This window comes from Mirounga angustirostris, unplaced genomic scaffold (assembly GCF_029215605.1).
Source record: "Mirounga angustirostris isolate CCGP_5_RB_7025 unplaced genomic scaffold, mMirAng1.0.hap1 SCAF_7, whole genome shotgun sequence".
Lineage (NCBI taxonomy): Eukaryota > Metazoa > Chordata > Mammalia > Carnivora > Phocidae > Mirounga > Mirounga angustirostris.
The window spans coordinates 24,779,682-24,796,044 of record NW_026991715.1 but is presented as its reverse complement, the minus strand read 5'-3'; positions in this window follow the sequence as shown (position 1 = coordinate 24,796,044).

Below are 16,363 nucleotides of genomic sequence, written 5' to 3'. Positions count from 1 at the left end.
AATCTTTAAAAAAAAAAAAAAAGAGTGCCTGATAGGGGCGCCTGGGTGGCTCAGATGGTTAAGCGACTGCCTTCGGCTCAGGTCATGATCCTGGAGTCCCGGGATCGAGTCCCGCATCGGGCTCCCTGCTCGGCGGGGAGCCTGCTTCTCCCTCTGACCCTCCCCCCTCTCATGCTCTCTATCTCATTCTCTCTCTCAAAAATAAATAAATTAAAAAAATCTTAAAAAAAAATACATTTCTGGGGCGCCTGGGTGGCTCAGATGGTTAAGCGACTGCCTTCGGCTCAGGTCATGATCCTGGAGTCCCGGGATCGAGTCCCGCATCGGGCTCCCTGCTCGGCGGGGAGTCTGCTTCTCCCTCTGACCCTCCCCCCTCTCATGCTCTCTCTCTCTCATTCTCCCTGTCTCAAATAAATAAATAAAATCTTAAAAAAGAAAAAAAAAAGAATATCAGAAGGTTAATAGATTCACTGGGGGAGGGGGTGGGGGAGGTGGGAAAGAGACTCAAAAAACGAAGCTTCTAGCAATAATCCTCCAAAACGCGACGTGGAACTGGACGACTGCGGAAACTGGGCCCGTGCCTCTGTTGGGTGCCGAATACCAGACGTTCAGCGTGACGCACAGCCAGCATCACTAATTGTACTTCTGCACCAGGAGCCCAGGGCTGCCACCTCTGGGCGGCCGACGCTGTCCCCGCTCCTTCCATGGCTCGCTTCTGAGCAGAAGGCTCAGCAGGTGTGTCCGACGGCGGCGCCCTGGTCACGTGCCTCCAGGCGCTCTGCAAAGGAGGCTGACAGTTTACCTCCGACTCACCCTGCAAAGGTAATGATCGTACTGCAGACATTTCCTCCCGAAGAGAAAGGCCATCCAAAGATGATGGCGAATGAAGAACGCGGTAGATGTCCATGAGAAACAGGGTTGAAGTGTAGTCCCCACTCTACTTTCTACCCACCTACTGAAAGAGTTAAGAGTTGACTAGTCCTGACTGTTTTGTATCAGTAATTAGAGCTGGATCCCATTTACTGATACATTTTGAGAACCTGTCACTGGCTCTGCTCTATTTAAAACAAGCTGCTAGTTTAAAAGAAAAATGTTTCTTAAATGAAAAATTATGGTAGACAGTATTCACTTCACCAATTACCCATCTCAGAAATGAATAAAACAAATGGTCATTAGCATGCTGCTGATTTCCCAGTTGTGCGTAATTTTGTTTTATTTTTGAGCCTATAGAAGCTCCTGTGTGTCTTGTGTTTGTAATGGAATTTTTTATACACAGATGTTAGAGTACTGTCATGAAAATAATTGAAGAATTATGAATTGGACATGTAAATTTTAATCACCATCCCTTTTAATTAGGCCCATTTTATTTTTCTTCTGAACATATGATTTTCTGTGATGATTTCACTTCACTAATACTTCATAGACCTTTAAAAGATCACTGTTGATAACTACAGTGTATATTTAGGATTTCAAATTTCCACTTACTAGATACACATAGATGAATTGAGTACCTCTTTACATCAGGCAAAAATCAATTCCTTTCTCAGAGCTCCCACAGTTGGCGACTCTCCTCTGCTTTCCCTATTTCACTGGCTTGAAATAAATGTCCTAAATACACATCCTCTCATCAGGGAGGAACTAGGAATACACATTTTCTGAGCATTAAAAATGATTTATATTTTGTTGCATTTTTAAGGAATTAAAAAAAGATTTATCTATTTATTTGAGAGAGAGAGAGAGAGAGCGCACACACAAGCAGGAGGGCCAGGGAGGAGAGAGAATCTTAAGCAGATTCCCCGCTGAGGGAGGAGCCCAATGCGAGCCTTGATCTTGGGACCCTGAGACCAGGACCTGAGCCAAAATCAGGAGTCTGTTGCTCAACCAACTGCGCCACCCAGGCACCCCCAAGGATTTTTTTTTATGTTAGTCTTTTGCCTAAATGATATCATTTAGCTGCCATGACCTGTTAACATAAGCATTTTAAGGCTTCTTTCAACTGTGATGAGAGGTAGCTCTTTATTTCCCTTATTAAAAATGATAAGCCTGCTTTATATTAAAAAACAGTGAAAGAGGTAATTAATTAATTTAAACAATAAGTATGACCTTTCTGTGATTTGCCAGCTAGGTAGCAGGTACTAAGAACATATAAATGGGTGTTAAATAGAGCACTTAACTCAAGGTACTTGCAATTATACAAGAAAGACACATGGAAATAATGACATAAATAGATTTTTAAGCCACTTTCTTGGGTAGATGAATGTTTCCTGTTACAAAATCTTGACCCATCTTATGTTCCCTCCTCCCCAGTTATCATATCACTTCTCTCCTCCCCTATTAACTAAATTTTTTTTGAGAATTGCTATGGTAAACTTTCCATCTTCTACTTTATCTAAAACTCCACTTATATGTGAATTCTGCCAACCTCTTCCTCACAAGGTCACCAAAACCTTTCTCACCAAGGTCACCAAAGTCCCTTCTTTCTTGATCCCATAGCAGAATTTGCTAGAATTACTGCCGACCATTCTGTTCTTTTTGAAACACTTGCCCCTTCCTTTCTGTGACACTGCACTCTCCTCAAGTCCTTCCTGTCTTTAGACATTCCACTGGGGCCTTCTTTGCAAACTCTTCTATTGATGTCTATCTTTTCAGGTTGCTTTTTCTTGGGAATTGATCCTAATTCTCCTCTTTCTCTGTGTGTTCCCCAGGACATCTCACCCATACCTACTGCTTAAATTATCACTTACACACCAACGGTTCAAAGCTCCAACACAACTTCATCCCATATCCGTGTCCTGAAATCCACACTCACTATCTACCTGCTGTGGAGCATGCTATCTGGACTTAGAAGCACGTGGCACCTCACTTGCCCAAAATGTTCACAAGTGAGCTCATGTTTCAGAACAGTGATTTTCAGACATCTTGCTATCGGTCTTAACAACTATTGGGCCCCACAGAGTTTTGTGCATTACATCTATAAAATTTTGCCACATAGCCTTTGAAAACTTTAAAATGTATTTATTTATTTTAAAAATAAACCCATTACACATAAACACATTAAGATATAATATTTTTATGAAAAATAAAATATATGTGGAAAGCAAAAAGCTTAGTGAGAAGAATAGCATTGTTTTGAACTTTTTGCAATTCTCTATAATATATGGTCAAACATAAGATAGGTAGACTCTCATATCTGCTTCTATATTCATTCTGGAAAATTCAGCTGCATATTACTAAGAGTAAATGAGAATTTAAAGAAGCAAATGACATGTAAGTATTAATATGAAATTGACTTTTACCTCACTGACCCCTGAAATAGTTTGAGGGATCTTGAGGGTAGCCCAGATGACATTTGAGGAAAACTGGTGTGAAGTTACTAGAAACCAGTGAGGGAATGGCTGGGTTGACCTACATTAAGGATCTCAGCTAGATAATTGTAACAGAGGATCAAAATAAATATGTAGTGCTGGTAAGAGTGGGGTTGAAAGAGTAAGCCTGGGCCCAAATTGGGTAAGGAAGGATAAAAGCCAGAGAGAAACTGTCAGTCTGGCCAAGTCAGATTGGGGAATAAAGTGTACATTTGAGAGGGTCCTGAGGGCCCAGCTGAGAAAGAAGGCTCATGACTTAATGATGTCCATGAAGGTATTGCTGAGATGGAGGGAAAATGATACAGACTGGATAGTTACCAAGACATAAGAGCCTGCACCAATTTGAGTTAAGGGGATAAGACATAGTGCAGACGATAGAAAGAAGAGTCAAGAGCAAGGAATGAGGAAAAAGTACAAGAAGGATGGAAGCCAGGAAGCTACTTTTCAGCAAAAGGGGTAGGCATCCAGTATTCAACTTTGACTATATTCAGCAGGGACCCAGCCTCTTAAATATGATGTATCACATTAAATATGAAGAAGATGGAAGCATCTCAAGACTTGGGTACCACAATGCAAAGAGCTTTCAACCAGTAAGATGGTATAATTTTCTTTAGTAATCTAATGGGTATAGAAATACTGGATGACTCCAGTATTTTCTGTGGTCTTTTTTTCCTGATGCTTCCAACTAGATGACCCCAAAAGAAAGCTTTCCAGTGGTTCCAATGGGTCTAAATCACCCCAAGAGCAGAGCCACCACAAATGGCAAATCAGATTATGCATTACACAGAGACCCAGGCCATCTGGCCAGGGACAGCCGAAGTTCTGTCCTTGCTCTGCTTGCTACGTTGTATACCTGAGTGGTTGTTGTTACTCAGAGAGTGGCTCTTTTAATAATTCCATCCCAGATGGAGGCATTTTTCTAATTTGCAACAATGTGTCACAGGGGCAAGCTGTGGCCCTATGTGAGAGAAATGTTTTCAAAATTGAACAGCATGATGGTATTTCAGTGGCCAATGCCATCTTTTCTCTTGGTAGGAAAAAAAGCCCCCAAACAAAGTTACCACGGCAGGAAAATCGATTTCTTGTGTTAAAAAACATGCTAGGAGTTGGTGGTGAAAGCAAAGCATTAGCTAGACTCCATACCTGTTGTCTTTGTAATTTGTCATTTCTATCTGGATACACACAGTTAAGAGATCACCTAATTAGAAATTTAGCAGGACTGGCACCTTGGGGAGGGTTTGAGGTGACGGTTGAACACTAAGACAACCAGGAAATCTTGATGACCAGCCTATTTCATCACTTTCTAATGTTTCTATTTACAGATCCCTAGAGCTCATCTAGGATAAGCGAAGGCCGAGTTTCAGAAACAAGAATGTGTAGAATCCGTGCACTGGAAATAATTTACACAAAGCCATGACTGTGGCAGCTGAGGGATGTGGTTGAACGAAGCATACTTAGCATCATTTGGGGAATCGGATTTCTTTCCCAGAATAATCATGCAAATCAGTAAGAATTCTTAATCATTTTCCATGTGTAGGGGACATTCTTTTAAATCTGTACATATGTATATACGTATTTATATGCATAGCTCTCCCAGCCTCCCTTCTTGGGAAATAGAGTGGGGATCATTCCTTTCCTAAGCTGGATAATTTTGGAGGAATTGTGGGGCCCAGTCTACTCCTTACCAACACAAAGGTGGGTCCATGATCCATGCTAGCAAATTAGACTCTCTGCTCTCAGAGTTCAGTTATTACGTAGAAACACCCAGAGGCAGAAGAAAATTGGAGGGGTTTGCCTGGTGATAAAGCCCAATGAGAAATTCCTGAGTCCTTACTATTAAAATACCTGAAACTATTCTGAATTTAGTCCACTCTAAGATTTAGTTTTTCTTTTTTTTTTTTTTTAAGATTTTATTTATTTATTTGACAGAGAGAGACACAGTGAGAGAGGGAACACAAGCAGGGGGAGCAGGAGAGGGAGAAGCAGGCTTCCCGCGGAGCCGGGAGCCCGATGCGGGGCTCGATCCCAGGACCCTGGGATCATGACCTGAGCCGAAGGCAGACACTTAACGACTGAGCCACGCAGGTGCCTCCTAAGATTTAGTTTTTCAACTTGTCCTTTGATTTTGTAAGCTACATATTTTTCTTCTAACATACTCTTTCTCCCCAGGTAAGTTAAGCATAATTGGTTTCTGTTGATGACAACCAAAGAAATGTAACAAAATTAGAAATAAAAACTGGGTTCTAGCAAAAGACTCTCAGGAAAATGTGAGTTATCTGGATTTGGTTTTTAGATGAGGTGGAGTAAATGTAGCAGAACTTTTGGATGACCAGACAGCTGCTCATGGTCAGTCATGGCAATGGGATGAATCAATTCATCAGGACTGTTCTCCTGGGCCAATGTGCCCCCTGAGGCTGACACTCTGGGATCACGTGCTAGTCCACAAGGCTAATTTAAAGGGGATAAGGAATGCCAGACAGTGGGATGGAATATTTGATCCTGATGGTCAAAGCTAGAGAAAACAAGCTCATAATGTATAATGCTCAGTAAAAACAGAGGATGAAACTATTAGCCTTCCTTTGACAGTCCTAGAAAAATACCTTATTGACTCCAGCAGTTGGTTGGAGATCATTGAAAATCAACCAGAAAGACTGATTTTTTTTGAGTTGCTGAATTACAGCAGCCTTTGGATTAATAACCTTGCCCAAGTTTTTCAAGGGAAACTTAGAGCTTAGATTTATTAAGAGTGAGTTTTTGATAACCAGAACAATGAAATTGGAGATGATCTTGAAGATCTTGAAAGCCCTGGACCAATGAATCCATCTGAAATGATTTTCATTGCTCATCTCTTGGCTGAACAAAATGTACCTCCCTGAAGAAAAAAAGCTAAAACTTCTACTAACACTTTATTCTAGTAAGTAGGATTTAAAAAATCTCAACCTTGCTTAGGTGATAAAATGAAAAACCAGACTAAAAATTATTACAGGAATTCGTAAATGTAAAGTGCCTGGGGGAAATGAATATTTTGCCTAACCAAGGATGATGAAAATAAATTTTTGGATTAGGCTGAAATTTTTATATGAGTGAGCTTACTAGAGTCTCTGTACCAAACATAGCAGTGCCATGTAGATGTAAACATTTTCCAGGTTCATTAAGACAACTTATACTGAACACAGACCATAAGTAGCAAAAGGGATCAGAAACATCTTGACATAGTATGGAAGAAAGAGTTGAAAGAGTTTGGGAGATGGAAATGCTAGACTGAATATCCCATGCTAAAAACAACAAAACAAAAAAACCCAAACCACAAAAAACAAAAAACCTTACCTCATTCTAGGGCTTTCACACTTGGGATGAAGAATAGATTGATGAGAGAAGGGCTAGAATCTTTAAAAATGACTTTGATGGTTGTTCATTCTAGGCCAGGAATTCTAGTGGAAAAGGCAGCAATTGAAATGGACAAAATTGGGGGCACCTGGGTGCTTCAGTCTTTAAGCGTCTGCCTTTGGCTCGGGTCATGATCTCAGGGTCCTGGGATCGAGCCCTGCATCGGGCTCCCTGCTCCGCGGGAAGCCGGCTTCACCCTCTCCCACTCCCCTGCTTGTGTTCCCTCTCTCGCTGTGTCTCTCTCTGTCAAATAAATAAATAAAATCTTTAAAAAAAAAGAAATGGACAAAATTGTACTCTATGATTTTTGCAAAAATGGGAGGAACCTAGAGGGCAGAGCCTACATAGTGGCAAATGAAGCAGAAGAGTGGAAAGAGGTGGTATCTTGAGGAATGATTTGACACTCAGAATTCTCTAGAATGGTTACATAATAATAGAGGTCTACCAAAATAAAATAATCAGAAAGTCAGTTAGGTATTATGTAAACTGTAAAAACCCCCATTCTATATCTGGTCAACAGAGGCCTGATTTGAGTCACAGCATTAGAAAGTCCCAACCACTAACTAGGTCTCATGCCTGAGTGAGATCAAGACTCAGAGCACTTTGGATAAAGAAGAGGTCATGTACCATTAAAGAGAGGGTTATGAATTTGTCAAATTAACACTTAAATGGAACACAGGATGCCAGATGATGAGTTGCTGTGGTTCAACAACAGACCACAAGAGACATTGAAATACGTAAGTTTACTGCTCGTAGATACTGGAGGAAGTACCCAGCACACCTTGGGGGGCCACATGGGAGGTCAAGGCAGAGTGCAGACAGAGAGCCAGGACCTGGGGCATATGCCTTTATTAGGGTCTGTGGGTGGAGTGCTTTGGGGTTCCCAGGCTAAGGCCAGATTAGTCAACTGAAACTGAAAGAGGAGGGCTTTGGTAAGCTCTGTGGTGGGGGCTTATCTAAGGGGGCACACAATGGGAAGGTCCTGGGAGGCAGGGCAGGCTATTCATCCCAAGGACTATTGGAAAAATCAGATCATGAACTTACATTTGCAGGTGACTCTCTGGGCTGTTATCTAGAGTATGTGCTTGCATGGAGGTGGGATGGCTTGTGTTATTTTAAAATCACTGCAGGCTGCTTGGCCAAACAAAAAGGATGCCAAGGCAGCAATACATGGAGATTAGCTAAACTCTGGACAGAGAAACCCTGTGATAACACATGTGGGTGTACCTTCATCTGCTCTTTCCTAAAGAAACTCTTGAGTAAGGAAGGACTTTTGTCTACAAAATAACATTACTTTCTGGAGGTCTAGGATCCCAGTTCACTCTGATAGTTCCAATGGACAGTAACTGGGATAAAAGTATGTCTATGTTAAGCTTATTTTATGGTAGACTGAAGGGGATCTTCAATATCATTTGTGGTTATTTCCCAACTCCCTTACTGTACACTTGGAATACATATCTTGAGCAACTGGAAGAATCTTTTATCCATTAAATAAGTCCTTTGGTCTCTTCTTTCTCCCAAACTAGCAAATTCAAAGCAAAATCATTTCACTGCAGGAAATGCAAGATTGACATCTACAGTCTGATCACATCCTCATTAAATTCCATTGATGGGGAGTTAGAAACACTGAAAAGTCTTGGGGAATGGCAAAGGGTTATTAGGTGTTATTAGGTGTTATCAGGTGATGACGTGAATTGCAGTTTGTGTTTCAGATGTGGTTTTCTTACTGAGGCAATTTAATGCAACTCCTGGCACATGATAGGGAACTATGTCAGCTCAATATATTTGTCTGTTTTTTATAAATAGCATAACAATTTTGCTTTAACCTAGTAGTACACCCTCACCATCCAGACTCAGATTCATTTACTCTTATAACAAATGCTACCATCTACTTTGGACTCAAATTTGTCACGATAGTCTACCACATCCCTTCACAGTGTGGTTTCCACATTGATAACATCATGCCTGTATGTCCAGAAGAATAAGAAATAACAGGGACCCTAGATGTCTTGGTGTTATTTCCAATGGTGAAAGCCGTGGTCAGATTCCCCTATTTAAATCCCGAATCACTTCACATTTATAAAATTAAGGACTTTTTTTCTTTTTCTCACTCTCTCTCTTTCCCCATCTCACCTCAGAAAAAAAAGAAAGGATATAATAATAGCAAAGAGTGAATGTTAAACAAGTAAAATGTAGCATTTCAGAAAAATTAATTTCCTATGTTGTAGCAAATGGAACATGTGACATTTTCTGAGTTTCTCTCAGAAATATATTTCTCAAATAATGCCAATTTATATTAATGACACTAATAGAGGACAGGAGGGCCCAAACAATGAGCCTTCCTTATATGTAATGGTGAAGATTTGGTAGAACTCACCTGTGAAACCATCTGGGCCTGGTGCCACATGTATTTCCTTAGGGAATTGTCCATCTGGCCTAGGTTTTCAAATTTATTTGCATAAAGGTCTACAAAGTAGTACCTGAGAATTGTTTAAAAATTTCTTCTGTTTCAAACATTATTTCCTATCTTATCACCCTTTATCTTGTATATCTGTGCTTTTTCCTTTTTTTCTTTGCTCAAGCTAGCTATTTTGATTGCTATTTTGAGCTATTTTGCTAATCTTTTAAAAAACACAGTATTCTGATTTATTAATTCAGTTTTCTGGTTTTTCTATCCTCTAACTCATTAATTTCTGTCCCCTATCTGGTGTTTTCTTTTTTTAGTTCTATGTTTTGCCATGTACCAATAATATCACACCAAAAAAGAAAATTTAGCAATATGAAGAGCTCAGAAATATTGTCCTCCTGGACAGAGATGGTAAAGATAGGTAGAACAAAATGTTTTCTTATTACAGTCTTGTATATTGTGCCTAATAAAGTCTTATTTGATTCATTAAACATTTATGTTACAAAATATATTTTGGAAGCCTTAGTCTGGACATAACATCTATTAACTAATAAGAGAAATACATCAGAAAAGGATGTGTTTTGCCTGAGAGACATATTTATCTTATTTATTTATTTATTTATTTATTTATTTATTTATTTATTAGACAAAGAGAGATAGGGAGCACAAGTAGGCAGAGCGGCAGTTAGAGGGAGAGGGAGAAGCAGGCTTCCCGCGGAACAGAAAGCCTGATGCAGGGCTCGATCCCAGGACCCTGGGATTATGACCTGAGCCTAAGGGAGATGCTTAACCCAATGAGCCACCCAGGCATCCCATATCTCAATAATTTAAAAAATCTTTACTTCTCAATGACAAAAGATTGATGGAAAATATATCTCAGTCTTTTATATTTTATTCTTGTCAGAATATTTAGCTTATGAAACTTACTAAAAATGCAAATTTTAGGGTATTCCATGGATCTTCCTTCTTTAGAGAAGAGTGTGAAATTACATGAAATATACTGACATGTTGGGGAAAAAAGCATGTTTACTGTCTGGCTGATAATCTAAAAATAGAAAAAGACAACATTACTCTTTTTTTGCTGTTGTCTTTTTTTTTTTTTTTAAGATTCTATTTATTTTTTGACAGAGAGAGAGACAACGAGAGAGGGAACACAAGCAGGGGGAGTGAGAGAGGGAGAAGCAGGCTTCCCGCGGAGCAGAGAACCCGATGCGGGGCTCGATCCCAGGACCCTGGGATCACGACCTGAGCTGAAGGCAGCTGCTTAAGGTGCCCCTGCTGTTTTATTTTTCTGAATGTAAAATGAATCCTCTCTTTCCTTCATCACTCTGAACCTTCATAATACTTAGCACATTGGAGTCAGGGATTATTAGCTAGCGTATGTGTGTGCATGTGTATGTTGGTGTGTTTTATTTTTGTTTTTCAATCTAGGCTGTAAATTCTAAAAGGACAGAGGCCAACATTCTCTTTGGGCTCACCTGAACTCCAAGCAAAGCACCACACATATGTGTGGCTAATGAACACAGAATATATTTCATTCACCTGAAAGAAAATCTTTTAGTTATTCGCTTTGTCACATTCATCCTGTGTTCCTAAATTGAAATTGTAAAACCCACCATCATGCTCCATATAAAGTAAATTCTGGGTCAGTTACATCCATTGCTAAGGTCACAGTGAGAGAGACTTGTTGCTGTGCATTGTTTTCCCCATGGTGACGCAGGGACAGGCAGATACCAGAAGGTAACATCCTACCCAGGCAAAGACCAAGAACAGAGATGTGTCAGTTAGGCAGCAAGTCAACACTAAAGACTGAAGATAAAATGCCTAATCTATTTCTTTTATTTTTTAAACATGGGATTTCTTATGGTTAACTGTGTACTGATGATAAAAATGTCAATCTAGGTAAACTGAGATAGTAATTTTAGGCTTCATGCACCTGAGTATTCAAAAATGGAATTTTCAACTTCACTTTTTACTACATTTCAATTTAGTCACTTTAAGAACTTTCCTTTTTCTATTCCCAACAGTATTTCTCTCATATTCTTATCTTCTTCCCAGTAACGGCCAATTCCTCTATCTCAAAGAATTTATAACAAGGCAGTTAACGTTCCATCTCAGGAGACTATCCTCATAAGATAATTTCACACTGAAAAACCACAGAACTCAACATTAAATTATTTTTAACACATTCTTTAGGAGACATTGTATTGCAAAGAAAAGCAACCTACCCTTCAGAAAGGATATTAAATGAAGATTAAAGATTTTGGAAATGCTTAGACAACTGTTTTGAAAAATCAACAATTTCTACCAGTACATACCCAACACAAGGGAGAAAGAAGAAATATTGTAATAATAAGAACATTTAAATGCACTCAGGAACAGCTGATGAAAAAGGTAATTTAAGAAATCAGAAATCTAGGGGTGCCTGGATGGTTCAGTCAGTTAAACATCCAACTCTTGATTTCAGCTCAGGTCATGATCTCAGGGTGGTGAGATTAAGCCCTGCATCAGGCTCAGGACTGAGTGGGGAGCCTGCTTGAGCCTCCTCTCTCTCCCTCTGCCTTCCCCCTCCCCCAACTCATGCATGTGTGCATTCTCTCTCTCTAAAAAAAATTAAAAAGAAATCTAGAAATTTCTAGATTCCTAGTTTATAATTAAAAAGCACTAATCTGTTTTCTGTCTCTAAGATGCTTTGCTATGTGTACTTTCCATTATTTCTCAACTTTAGATGGCTGAGACCGTCAAAAGCTAAGGTTATCTTCCAATCTAGACAACACTGATGGGATTTTTATATCTATGAAAATACTCCTTATTCAGTGCTAGGGAGGGGGCTGGTTGGCTTCAGGGTTCAGGTGGGCTAATGGTAAGAGATGGCTTGCTGCATAGCATATGGTGCATCAAGCTGAAAAAAACAGAATTAATGCCTTACTTCCAGAAGATGTGACAAAATTTAATAATTTCTGATATCCTAATCCAAGAGTTACCATATTTTTTTGTTAGTATTCCCTAAAGGGTTTGTTAAAAATGCAGATTTCAAGAACCCATTCTTAAAGTCCATGATTCTAGGGTCCAGAAAGCTGTTTAAAAAAAAAAAAAAAAGAGCTTTCCAGTTGGTTCTAACCTAAGCAGTCTATGTAGCACAGTTTCACAACAGTGGCTTAAACTACATTCTAGATACTATGCAGAACCATATAAATTTAGATAATCAAATACTCTATTATGATATTTTATATAAAGTGCCCCATCACATAATTTTTATATTACTCCTACTGCTATGGATGACAAAATTGAGAAGCATTATAGACATTGAGGTAATGGAATTTGAAAGAGGTTCTCTGATATTTTCAAAAGGGCTGTAGGGGCAGGTTTAGGTCACTTGATGTGACTTGTTTTGTTGATGTTATTAGTTCACTGGTACGTTCTGTCTGGTGACTTCTTTTCCTCACTGTGGTTTTTCCTACGGTAAGCACAGACTAAGAGATCAAGCCCTGGGTAAGTCTGTCACCTATAAATGTCTTCCTGTTTGCTGAGGCCACCCCTTATTGACATTCTAGCTTCATGCTCTAGGCAGCCTGATGTAATAGTGGACAGAACTGCTGAAGACTTATGAGAAAATCCCAATTTTTGTACTTTAAATTATTTTGTCAGTTTCCTGTATTGTTTCACGTGTTCAACATCAAAGTTTTGGTCAAGTTTTAAACAAATACAGGCAACAATGTTGTTCCCAATTCCTCAAATCAACAGTATTTTTGCTCCATCTCCAAGTCCTACATTTGCCCAACAGTATGGCTCAAAAGACCGCTAGACCACTGGTTCCTTCAGTCAGTTTTGTTAAAGATTGGTTTTGGCCATTGGCAGTACTGCCTTAGACTTAAGCAAGCGAGACCCTTGCTCTGGCTGCTCCTCAGAGGGTTCCATACTTCAGAGTTTCTGACTCAAAAATGTGTAACTCCCTTTCTGGAATCTGAAGCTAGACTATACCAGCAACGTCATCTAGGCTGAAGCCTTATGCCCAGCTAGGGACCTAGTGGATCCAAGGCCCTATTTTTCTCCTTTGGGGAGCTCTCTGACCTGATAGCCCTCCCAGTTATGTGAGGTTGATCAGATGTGCCACAAAGCTTGAGGACTCCGCCTGTTGGATCATTTCAGGAGCCAGTGGCCAGGTCCCAGTGTCAAGTGGGCAACCTGGTGAGTATATCACTCCTGCTGCCAATACGTATGGTAATTGTCTTGTGAAATGGTGCAAATTTATGCCTCCAGAATGGAGTTGTCATGCTGATTGTGGGTGACACTCACTCATATTGGGTATGGGACAAGTGCATGGCTTTGGGACACTGAACTGCCAAATCATGGGCCATGTGTGTGAACCAGCACTCACCCATCTGCATTCTAACCATGATAGCTTCTCTAGTCTACAGCAGAGATGTTTTGGTCATTCTTTACCCTATGTAGAGGGGGTTTCACTCGTACCCAGGATAGTCACACCAACTCTGCTTGCAAGCTCACCACCCTGAGTCGGTAGTCCTCCTACAGGGGCCACCCCGATCTCTTCTGAGGGCTTGAGGGCTTTCAGGACTGTTGCTAAGACACAATTGGCTCTTCAGATAAAAGTCCTCTCTTGCCTCAGATCTAAGCACACTAAGCATTCTTAAATCATGTTGGAGGAAGGACTGATATTCTATTCACCTTCCCATGAATACCTCCCTTATCCTTCACGTTGTTGGCAACATGTGGAAGGAAAGAGTGTGGCCAACATTGAGAAAGATCACATTCCAGGAATGCCATGATTGTGTGCAGCCTAGAGAGAAATAGAAGATATACTATTCTACATTTTATGCTATAAAATTCGAAATGATGAATTTAACATGACCAGGTATAAATTATTGGTCTCATTTCCCTGCATACTCTGGGTACACGTCCATTTTATGGTCCTTATCAGTGCAGCTCAGTAACAACCTTTGAGAGGATCGTCGGAAGCCAGTGTTCATGGGCCACATGAAGGATTATGCACTGTCATGAGCAATGATGGAACCAGCAGTAAATAAATGGTATTATGGAATTACAGAGGCAAGGAAGTCTATTTTGTTTCAGTACAAAATACAAACAGAAATTCTGAAGAGCACAGCATTGTCTATAATAACAGTGTTGCTACCGTTTTTCTCATAGTGGGAGACATGCAATTGGGATGGTATGTGTGACAGTAAAGGTCACAAGAAGTGGTTCTTCAACCCAAACAGGAAGAAATGGTATCTGAATACCACAAAGAATCTTCACGTGCACTGACTGGACAATAAACAAATATGTGAGGACCTTTTTTCTTCTCATTAGATATTCATCAATAAGTCAACAAACCTTACCTGTTTCAATAAATGTTATAATTGCTTTAAATCAAATTGTTTATAGAGACAGAGGCCCCATTCAAAATATTTGCTCAGGGCTCTCCACTCCCAGGGGCAGCCTCAGCGGTAGGTATCAGTGACAAAGGACTGAGGATCCACAATATGCTAAACACTCTACGGCTGATGTGTGTATTAACACTAATCTTTAATCCTCACAACCTCTCTGTTGGGTAAAATTTTTTTTAATCAACACTTCAAAGATTATTTATCTATTCTAGAGAGAGAGAACACATGAGAGCAAGGGGAGGAGCAGAGGGAAAGGGACAAGTAGACTCTGTGCTGAACATGGAGCCCAACATGGGACTCGATCCCAGGACCCTGAGATCATGACCTGAGCTGAAATCAAGAGTTGGATGCTTAACCAACTGAGCCACCCAGGCACTCCTTTTTTATTAACATTTTAAAAAGAGGAACAATTTAGACTCAAAGAAGCTAAGCCACTTGTCCAAGGCTACAAAGACAATCGAGTCAAGCATGGATTTATTTCTAGTCTGTCCAACTCCAAAGCCCAAGCTCTCTCTTACTAAATCATAAATATGAGCAATGACAATGTAGAACTCTTCAAAGCAGATGTTTGGGAGGTAATATATATATATTAGCAGTAATGCTGCCGATACCAAAAGATATCTTTTAGGATCACCTCATTTGAAATGGCTTAAAAGAGTGTTTAAACCATAAAAATCACAACAATGGATAAAAGCCATTATCTTTACACAGGGGCAGGGATAGTCATCTTTGGACCCAAATCTTTCTTGTTTTCCTACTTCACTAGCCTGGCCCCATGGAGGAAGGATGGTGGAGGGTTATAGGAACACATGAAAGGTTAGATATGCATGGGTCTAGTATCTAGAGTACATTAAGGAGAAGAGCAGATTGAGGTTCATCTTTGTGCTCTCTGCTGACAATGAGTACAGTCAATTGATAACACAGATTTAATTGGCTGAAGGCTATAAAAGAAAATTGCTGGACATCGTATTACTGTACAACAAGGTCTACTTATATGGTACATTTAACTTTCAAAGCACTTTGTATGAATTACATAATGTCATCCTCTTCATGCTCTGTGAGGATGATGAGAAATGCAACTTGTCAACTCTGTACTTCAAATGTGTTTGTAGTCTGCAAATACATACAGGATGCTAGTGCTGGTAAAGACTGAAGTGAGCTAGGACTAAGTTTTTATTTTCTGATATCAGAAAAGATGTGTAAACTTGAAAGAGAAAGATGAATGATGTAATATTAAAGTTACCTATTTTTGCCCTCATGAGTTAGTTGGTCTTAGATAATTGTAACTACTAATTTTGACCATAGACTAATGTCCTATCATCTAAAACATTATATGAGTTATGTTAAAATGAGATAGTTTTCTGTGCATAGCTGTGTGGGACAGGAAGCATTGTCAACAGATAAATCATTCAATGAGATAAAAAGGACATTAAAATTCATTGGTTTTCCAATAAATCTCAGTATTTTCTCTTGTCATGATCTTGGAACAAAACGGGATTAAATGATGGGTCAAGCTGGCAGTTGTCAGAGTGGCTGCCCCCAAGAGACACTGAAACAGCATTGAAATTGATTAGAATCTGGCATAAAAACACAGATCCAGTCCATTAATTCAGGTAGTTCTTCATGACTATTTAGATGACCAGAAAAAAAAAAATGCAATTTTGTCTCTCTCCTCTTTGAATATAAAAAAATGTCTTATTTTGAACTGAAATGTATTACAGTATTAAATATGTAAACCCAATTGCCTCTTAAGGAAGATGGGGCATAGGTGTGGGGGAATCTTTCATTTTCTGAGCATG